This window comes from Rhinolophus sinicus, chromosome 16 (assembly GCF_057876585.1).
Source record: "Rhinolophus sinicus isolate RSI-liver-muscle chromosome 16, RSI-T2T, whole genome shotgun sequence".
Classification (NCBI taxonomy): domain Eukaryota; kingdom Metazoa; phylum Chordata; class Mammalia; order Chiroptera; family Rhinolophidae; genus Rhinolophus; species Rhinolophus sinicus.
In genome coordinates, this window is record NC_142516.1 from 45,568,276 (window position 1) to 45,578,366 (window position 10,091).

Below are 10,091 nucleotides of genomic sequence, written 5' to 3' on the forward strand. Positions count from 1 at the left end.
ACAGGAGTCAAGGTAGGTCTGAGAGAAACAAAAAAAGTTACAGAGAGTGTGAGAGCTTGGGCAAATTAATGAGAAGGAGGGAAGGGGGAAGGAGAGAGAGAGGAGAGAGGGAGGGAGGGAGGGAGAGAGAGAGAAAAATGGAAAGACAGAGAGAGACAGAGACGCAGAGGCTCTTCTACAAGGATGAATTGCTCTTCCCACCAAGCTACATACACACTCCCCAAAGCACCTCACAAGTCCTTCCACCTGGAAGCCCAAGCCTCTATGGGGTGAGTCATCAACCAAACCCTGAATAAACTGCTTGACCTAGTTCTGAAGAGGATTATGTTTAACCTCAGTCACTCATGGATTATTCCTTTATACTTTCAGTAGCCACCTGTCTTATCTACCCAATGGGATTAATGGACTAAAGTCATTTTTTTTTTTTACATTAAATTTGTGACATCAACTTCATGTTTGTGTTTAAAAGACCATTCAGTCTAAAAAAAAAAAAATAAATGGCCTCAGGATTCTCATCCAGATTAAAACCATTGAAACTAGGCCAGATTAGAGAAATGGAAACAACAAAATCACAAGAAGTTAAAATGTGGCAGCTGTTTGCCAACCCTAAGCCAAACGTTACTCTTTCAAAAAGAGTAACACCTTCCTGGACAAGCTAGTGTCATGCTTGCAAATCTTGTGGAACAGAGGGATTTAAGAACTTTTAAACTGATGATTTATCGGTGAACACAAATGGTTTATCACATCTGTTTCCCATAATGGCCCAGTGAGGAAAAGATACTTCATTTTACACATGAAGAAACTGAAGTTCAGAGAAGGAAAGCGATACACCAATGATCACACAGCAAGAACCAGGAAGTAGAACCCAGCAACTTATAGTCTAGTGTTCTTAAAAGTCTCTTTGCGTAAAATGTTGGTCCTCAAAACTTAAGACAAAGAGATATATCTCCTTGTAGTCAATACTATTAAAATCCCCTACAAGGTCACGGCTAATTTTACATTCACCAATAGAAAACATTTTCTTATTATTTTTAAAAAGTCAAGATTGCCTGGATTTTTTTCCTACAAAAACAATAATATGTAAAGTTGAGAAAAAGATGACAGTCAAGAATTAGATGCCTAGCTCAAAAACAATAGCAGCAAATGCAAATCCTCTCCATCTTTTAATTTCCTCTCAATCTCCCTTCATAGAATGTTACTTGCTATGAATGAAGGATAGCCAGACTTTTGTTGAAAGATTCAAGTAGGAAAAATTTAAGCCCAAAACAAACACATGGAAAAAAAAAAGGAACCCAAGAGAGATCCAAGATGGTGGAGTAGATAAACACTGTGCCTGCATCCTTCCATGAACACATTTAAATTACAACTAAATTACAGAACAATCAACCTGGAGAATCATCTGAAGTCTAGTTGAACAGAAGTTTTATAACTAGGATACAAGGGATATAAAGAAGAAGGCACTTCGATACTGGTAGGAGGGATGGAGATGCGAAACGGGCTGGCCTCAAACCTCCGTGTGGTGGTTTAGAATAAGGAGGAATATCTCAGCCAGAGGAGCGAAAGTCTCAGCCACACACCGGCTTCCCCAGCCCAGAGCACTGGTGCTGGGAAAAGGAAACCCCACAACATCTGGCTGTGAAAAACACTGGGGATTCCAATCGTCCAGGTGGGACAGAAGGCTAGGGAAACCCAAACATCCTCTTAAAAGGCCCACGCAGACTCACTCGCTCACAGGCACTCACCTTGGGCTCAGCAAAGGGACGGTGACTTGCGTGGCATCCGAGGCATACAAGAGGCAGGCTGAGGTGTGTGGCTTTGAGGCAATTACTGGAGGACAGTCACCATTTTCCCTGTGTAGACTTCTGTTCCCGTGCAGACGGCAGGTGGGCGCCATCTTTCCTGTGTTGAGCCCGCCGCCTCTGGCCAAATCTGAATCTGATTGGTCTGGTGAGCTCCACAGCTCCACTCTGCTGACTCACTGGGAACCCGCCCTACCCAACTCACCCCAGTGTAGGAGGCACTTTTTCGGTGAGCAGCCAGCCCCGCCTGCATTACACTTTCTTGGAAAACTATTGGAGTTCACAGGCCCCAGGCAGGCAGCAACTGACTTCCCTGTTCTCTGAAACTTTTGCTGTGTAGTTCCAGGCTCAGCAGTGGCACCAAACCAGAATCTACATTAGTCTGGTGACCACAGCTCTTCCCAATCTAGTGACTCCCTGAGAAACTGCCTCACACAACTTATGTGTCACACAAGGCTTTATCAGTTCCTAAACCTTAAGGGAATCAGCAGGTGGCAGCAGGCCTCAGAGAGTGTCCTTGCTTTTTGCGCAGCTACCCCATGTCTGGTGGCTATAGTAATATCTGCCAAATAGAAGCTAAGGCAAAAAATGTTATTAGGTTAAAGAATTTCAGTAGGTTGATAAAAGTTTCAAGTATGAAATTGTGGTATTCTCATGAAATGGAATACTCCAAGAACAGTGAAAAGGAATGAATCAGGGTAAAACACATATATATATATATATATATATATATATATATATATATATATGTCTGTATATATATATATATGTATGTATATATGTATGTATATATATGTATATGTGTGTGTGTGTATATATATATATATATATATATATATATATATATATATATATACTCACACACACATATGTATATACTATTTGTGTGTGTGTGCATGCATGTGTGAAAAGTTTAAGGATACATAGAAACATGAGAACATTTATCTTTGGATAAATACTAAATTACAAAGAAGTGCATGAGAACATGAATTCAGAATAGTGGCTCCTTCGGGGGGCGGGGAGGGTACACAGGCACATCAAGTGTGGAGGAGGCAGGGCAGGCCTCTTTTGTGCTGGCAAACTTCAGGGTTGGAAAGATATTTTCAGGGAAGGATAAACAGAAGACAACACCACAATACCTGTAGGATATTCTGCCACAAAAGAGAGAAACATTGTGTCAAGCTGCAAAATACTAGTTAACTTGCTGAGAAAATTTTACCTGATACCGAAACAAAACAAAACAAAACAAAACAAAACAAGGAAATATCCACCTCAAGTTCAAAGGCAATAAAATATAAGAAAACAACGACTTTGGAGTTCGATTCATAATGGGAATGTCTTTGTCATCATATCTTTGTGTATTCCTCATTCTTGAGGAACAGGTACTTGTTCTACTTCAACCTGAACAAGAGTGGCATGTGGATGGGTGGTGGGTGTTTTAAGAGAACAACTTGAAAAACCAGAATCCTGCCCCCTGAATTTTAGGGAGCCACGGACTGGTGTGTAAATCCCCATGGGAAGATTTTGGAAGTGACAGTTTTGCAGGAGAAGGCCGGTAGAGAGAGCTACAGTGGAGCCACCATGTTTCTACTGATGGTGGCTCACATCTGGGAGGCTTTTTCAGGCATCAAATGGACCCTTGAAAGAAAGTCAATCTTCTTTTTAATACACTCTAATTGAAGTATAACATAGAAAAAGTACACAAATCACAAGTGTACAGCTTTATGGGTTATCACAAAATAAACATGCATTGACAACCACCACAATCAAGAATCTGAGCATAATCCCAGCAGCACTTGCCCTACCCCTCCTAACTACCCAAAAGTACTATTCTCACTTCTGATAACATGGATTAGTTTTGCCTGTCTCTGCACATTTTATAATCATTCAGTATATCAGCTTTGTGTCTGGCTTCTTATACTCAACATTTTACTTTGAGAGTCACTTATTTGTAAATAACTAGTGTATCAGTTTCATTGCTACATAATATTCTACTGTATGAACATATCACTATGTACTCATTATTTCTGTTGGACATGCTTGTACACCTCATTTGGTGTATATTTCTGTTTGGTACATGCACAGGAGAGAGATTCTGGGCCATAGACATATGAGGCTCAGCTTCAGGAGACACTGTCATACATATTTGCAAAGTGGGTGTCAACAGCTTACACTCTCACCACCACCAACAGATGAGAGTTCTACTTGCTCTACATCCATACCAGCACGCTGTATTGAACTTTTCTTGATTTTACTTACACTGGTGGATTGTCATTGCAGTTTTAATGTGAATTTTCCTGAAGGCTCATGAGCATATGTTGATAGGTTTATTGCCATTTTGACATCCTGTTTTGTGACTTGACTGTTCAAGTCTTTTGCCCATCTTTACATTGGTGGGCTATCTTTATTAATGTTTTATTTGTTTTCCCTTTATATTCAGATATAGGTATTGCGAGTATCTTTTCTTATCTCGTGGCTTGCCTTTTTTACTCTTAATGATGTCTTTGGATATACAGACTTGTCTAATTTATTGTAGTACAATTTATCAAACTTTTCCTGTACGTTTAGTGAGGTGTTTTGTTTTTTTCCTATTTAATCAATTTTTGCCTAGTCCAAATACACATCTCAATAACTTTTAGGAAAAACAGACAAAAAAATTCAGTAACGATAAAGACTATTTGAGCACCACTATTAAAGAACGTGATCTAGTTGATTTCCGTAACTTGAAAAGTTCTATCTATCTCAGTCAAAAAAACACCAAAATTGTGCTTAATGGGGAAACATTCGAAGCAGTCCCACCATAATCAGGAAGAGACAAGTATGCTCCTTATTACCACTTTTATTAAACATTGTACCAGAAGTATTATCTTACCCATTTGGAGAAGGAAAAAACTTAAAAGTTAGAAGGAAAAGGAATAACATTCACTACTTGCAAATGATATGGTTCTATATAGAAAATCCAAAGTAATTAACTGAAAAATAGTATGACTAAAAATAGAATTCTGCAAAGTAATATAGGACTAAATAATACACAAAGTAAATAGTTTTCACTTAAGTAATCAACCATAAGGTAGATACAATAGAAAAAAAATTCCTAATTATAATAGGGAAAAAAAATCTAGGAATAAGCCTAAAAAGAAATGTATGGGGTCTATATGAATAATATTTTAAGACATAATTGAAGGGCAGAAAGGAAGACTTGAGCAAGTGCAAAGACTTACAATGCTAATGAATAAGAAGACAACATCAAAAGGTGTTAATTTTCTCCAACATGAGTTTATAAATTTAATGTGGTCTCTGTACAAACCAGGATGGTTTTGTGTTTGTTTTTGTTGTTTGTTTGTTTGGAACTAGACTAATAAATCTAAAGTCTATATTAAAAATGATGGAAACACTTTCAAAAGGAAGAGCAGTAAAAAAGAGACTAACCCAATGGGATATTAAAACATACAAAAAAACCTTCAATAACTAATATAGTAGATGGACAGACCAATGGAACAGATTAGAAAGTTCATAAATAGATCTAAATGCATGACAGATTTTTACTGTAGCAAGTGATACAGCTCAAATCTGTGGGGGGAAATGATTATTCAGCAAATAGTATAGAATAACTGGTTAACATCTGGGAAAAAAATTAAGGTAATACCATATCTTGCACTTTACTCCAAGAAAATTCCAAGTTGATCAAAGATTTAAAATATAAAAGCATACAAGTTCTAAAAAGAGAACATATGGGAATTCTTTTATAACTTTGAGTCATGAAGACCTTACTATGTTTAGTAGACATTAAAAAATATGGCTAACTGCTAAATTCCACTACATAAGAAAAGCAAAGAAAAGCTTCTGCTTTGGGGGTGGAAGGAATCATAAGTAAAATAAAAAATAAATGACACCCTGGAAAAATCTTTATAACTAATATCACAGAAAAAGAGCTAATCTCTCTAGTATTTAAAGAGTTCCTAGAAATCAAACAGAGAAACTCCAACACACCAGTAGAAAAAAAGGGCAAAAAATATGAACTGTTTACAGAAAAGTGAGTACAAACGACTAAATTCATGGAGTTGCTTCACTTCACTCATAATGAAAGAATTGCAAATTAAAACTATCTGGGATACCATTTTCTCCTCTATTAGATTGGCAAAAATGCAAAAAAGTAACAACACATTCTGTTAGCAAGGCAATGGGAAGATGGATACATTACTCACATTGCTGGTAGGACTTTAAATGGACACGACTCCAGTGGAGAGCTACTTGTCACCATCAAAATTACTAACGCAGATAGATGCCTTTAATCTAGCAATTCCATTTCTAGGAATTCATCCTTCATCCATTAGGGCATGCCTTTAAAATGACATATGTATATAGAGTTGCTCATTGTATTATTGTGACAGCAAAAGATTGGACCCAAACATCAATAATAGGGGACTGGTTAGATAAGTTATAATACATATAACTGCATATAATGGAATACTAGGCAGTTGCAAAAAATCAATGAGGAATTATTCTTGAAGCAATCTGAAACTCTAAGATATAGTGCGTGGAGAAAAGCATGTTGCAGAGCAGTGTGTATGTTACCTTGTGTATCTACAGGGGGAAAGAATAAGAATCTACTACCGTGTTTCCCCGAAAATAAGATCAGGTCTTACATTAATTTTTGCTCCAAAAGACGCATTAGGGCTTACGTTCAGGGGATGTCATCCTGAAAAATCATGCTAGGGCTTATTTAACAGTTAGGTCTTATTTTCGGGGAAACATGGTATCTTTGTAGACAAATAAAAAAGCTCTAGAAGAATATTTTCCTGAATCTTCTTGATTTTGTTCCTCCAGCTCCAATCTTAAACGTCCTCTCCTTACTCTTCCCCAGCAGGCTGAATGTTATGCATTATGGATGCCCTCTAACTTTGGGCTAAACTTGGAAAATGGCAGGTAAAGCAGGAGATCAGAGGGCAAGGGAGTGTGATGGATGGTATTTATTTTCCAGCCACATCTACTAATGGGCTGCACTCTCCTAAAACTCTCTCTCGTTTCAGTGACCTTTCAGTGACCTCCTTTTGCACCTTGAGCCCTACCAAGCACATGTTTCTCCCACAGCCCTGTTTTTGCTGTACTTGGCATGGTTGATCATTCTTGGTTGGCTTTCCTCAACCCTGCACAAAGCTTTGTAAATCATCCCTCCGTCAAAATTTCTTCAGCTACCCCACTTGGGCTTGCCGTCTACTTCATGCTGGGTTCTTGACTGACAGATATTGAGCCGATGGGTTTTAGGAATAAAATGCAAATTTTTTCATTGTACACTGCTTTATGCCTTTTGGTTTCTGAATCATGTCAATCTATTGCATTATTTTAAATTGTTAACATATACCTTTTTAAACTTTTATTTTAAAATAATTATAGGTTCACAGCAACTTGCAAAAATAGTACAGATAGGTCTCCTGTAGCCTTCATCCATCTTATATAACTGTAGTACAGTATCTCATGTAACTAGAGTATAATATCAAAATCAGGAACTTGACATTGGTACAATGTTGTGTGTATGGTTCTATGCCATTTTATCACATATGTAGACTCATGCAGCTCCACCGCAATCAGGATGAAACATTATTCCAACACCACAAAGATATCCCTGTGCTACTTACTTCTTTACAGTAATACCCACCCTCTCACCCACAACACCCCTAAGCCCTGGCAATCACTAATCTATTTTCCATCTCTATAATTTTGTCATTTTGAGAATGTCGCATTAATGGAATTATACAGTATGTGGCCTTTTGAGAGTGGCTTTTTTTCACTTAGCGCAATGCCCTTGAGATCCCTCTAAGTCGTTATGTGTTATCAACAGTTTATTTCTATTACTGGGTAGAATTTCATAGTATCAAAGCACCACAGTCTTAGTCATTCACTTATCAAGGTGCATTTTGATTATTTGCAGTTTGAGGCTATTACAAAGAAATCTTCTATGAATATTAGTGTACCGATTCTTGTGTGGAGATGAATTGTGATTTCTCTGGGATGAATGTCCAGGAGTGTGATGAAAAGTTATATGCTAAGTGTATGTTTAGTACGTTAAGCAACTGCCAAAGTATTCTCCAGAGTGGCTGTATTACTTGACCTTCCCACTAGCATTGTATAAAAGATCCTTACCCTTGCCAGTAGTTGGTATTGTCACTATTTTTTATTTTAGCTAGAACAATAGATGTGTAGTGATATCTTATTGTGGCTTTCATTTACATTTCCCCCACGGCTGATGATGCTGAATGTCTTTTCATGTTTTTATTTGCAATCCCTATATCCTTTTCAGTAAAATGTCTCCTCATGTCCTTTGCCTGTTTTTTAATTGGATTGTTTGAACGTACACTTGTAAAAGGTTGATGGATTCAGTTTGCAAATGCAAGTTTCTTTTGTATGCCGGAAGGAAACATAACAAAGCTATTTGATAATATTATGGCTATTTAAAATGCAGGTGCAAGAGACAGAATGATGACACTAAGACAAATATTGGGAAGACGGTGTCAAGATAGGAACACAGAAAGGAAGAAGAGAGAGGGAAAAGGAGGGGAGCGAGAGGAAGTGGACAGAAGAAGAAAGGGAGAGAGAAGAGAGGAAATAGAGTGCTGGAGCAAAAAGGAGGAGGTAGGGATAGATAGAAGGGAAAGAATAAAGAAGGGGGAGAAGTAAAAGATAGAGTGGCTCCAAGGAGAAAGATGAAATATGTCAAGGCTAAGTATACCCTAGGAACAAGGGCTTTTATCAAGGGCTAGAAAGTATCCCCAAGATGAATGGGTAAGGGAGACCGAGGTTATCCACAAAGAAGTTTTTTTTATTTTAAAATTGAACTGAAACCTGCAAAGTTGTGAAGACTTTGACTTCCTTTAAACTGAATCTAAGCGGACTGTTAGTAGTGGACTTGAAAGAGAATTGGAGTCAAGGGATATCATCCTTAATCCCACTTCTACCACAGACTGAGACCTCTGACAAACTCTTTCATCTGGAGGCTGGGAAATCTAATTATCTGCCTCTCCTATCTCTTGGGGGCTGTTATATCTTATAAGGCACTTACTAGAAAACACTTTTGATCTGTCAGGTGTCCTACAGATAAAAATTGTGACTGCTAATTTTATTATGACTTTGTGCTCTTCACATTATAGTTAAGTTCAAATATTCTGAAAATGCTACTGTCATCTACCTAGGTACACAGGACAGCTGACAATGTGATGGGGTAAAGAAAACACCAGACAGGCGAGAGTTAATGGTACGGGAGGTTGTGGCCCAGTACAGTGTTGGGTGAGAGCCGTCTCTCCACCTCTTTCTTCCTGCCACAGCCAGGGGAATAATCTGGACTCTTCTTTCGGGGATTCCCATTGAATGAATCCAGTTGGAAGCCAAAGGACAAGGACATCCATAAATGTGAACTGTAAGTTGAGCCTCCCAGGTCACAGAATAGGTTGCAACAGGATGGAGAGTGAATCTAGAGGGACAAACGGAAGCTATCCTGTGGTTTTTAAAAATTAACTTCTGTGTGTTTATGTTCAGTCCCTTCAAAGAGACTATAAACCCCTTTGGAAAAAGACGGTCTTATCCTTCCATGGAGCCTTCTATGTCACACCTGGAATAGTTTGGCAAGAGTGAATGAAAGTACTTCAATGTTCAGAGACCAAGGTATAAAGCATTACAGATATAGTCAGACAATTAAGTTCACGAACTCATCCTAGAAAAAGTGCTACAAACCTCATTGCTGAATATCACTATGGTCACCTTCGAAGTACTCCCCTTGGGAAGCTATGCACCAACACCAGTGCCTAGTCCACCCTTCAAAGCAATTTTGGAACTCTTTCTGGAATGGCCATCAGACCTGTCATCGTATTACCCTTGATGTCCTGAATGTCATCAAAATGTCTTTCTTTCAATATTGCCTTTATCTTCGGGTAAAGAAAGAAGTCATTGGGGGCCAGGTCAGGTGAGTAGGGAGGGTGTTCCAATACAGTTATTTGTTTACTGGCTAAAAACTCCCTCACAGACAGTGCCGTGTGAGCTGGTGCATTGTTGTGATGCAAGAGCCATGAATTGTTGACAAAAATTCAGGTCGTCTAACTTGTTCATGCAGCACTTTCAGCACTTCCAAATAGTAAACTCGATTAACTGTTTGTCCAGTTGGTACAAATTCATAATGAATAATCCCTCTGATATCAAAAAAAGGTTAGCAACATTGTTGCAACAAGTTCATGAACTTAATTGTCTGCTCTCATATACGTATTATATACATATATATAATACATATGTAACACACACACATAC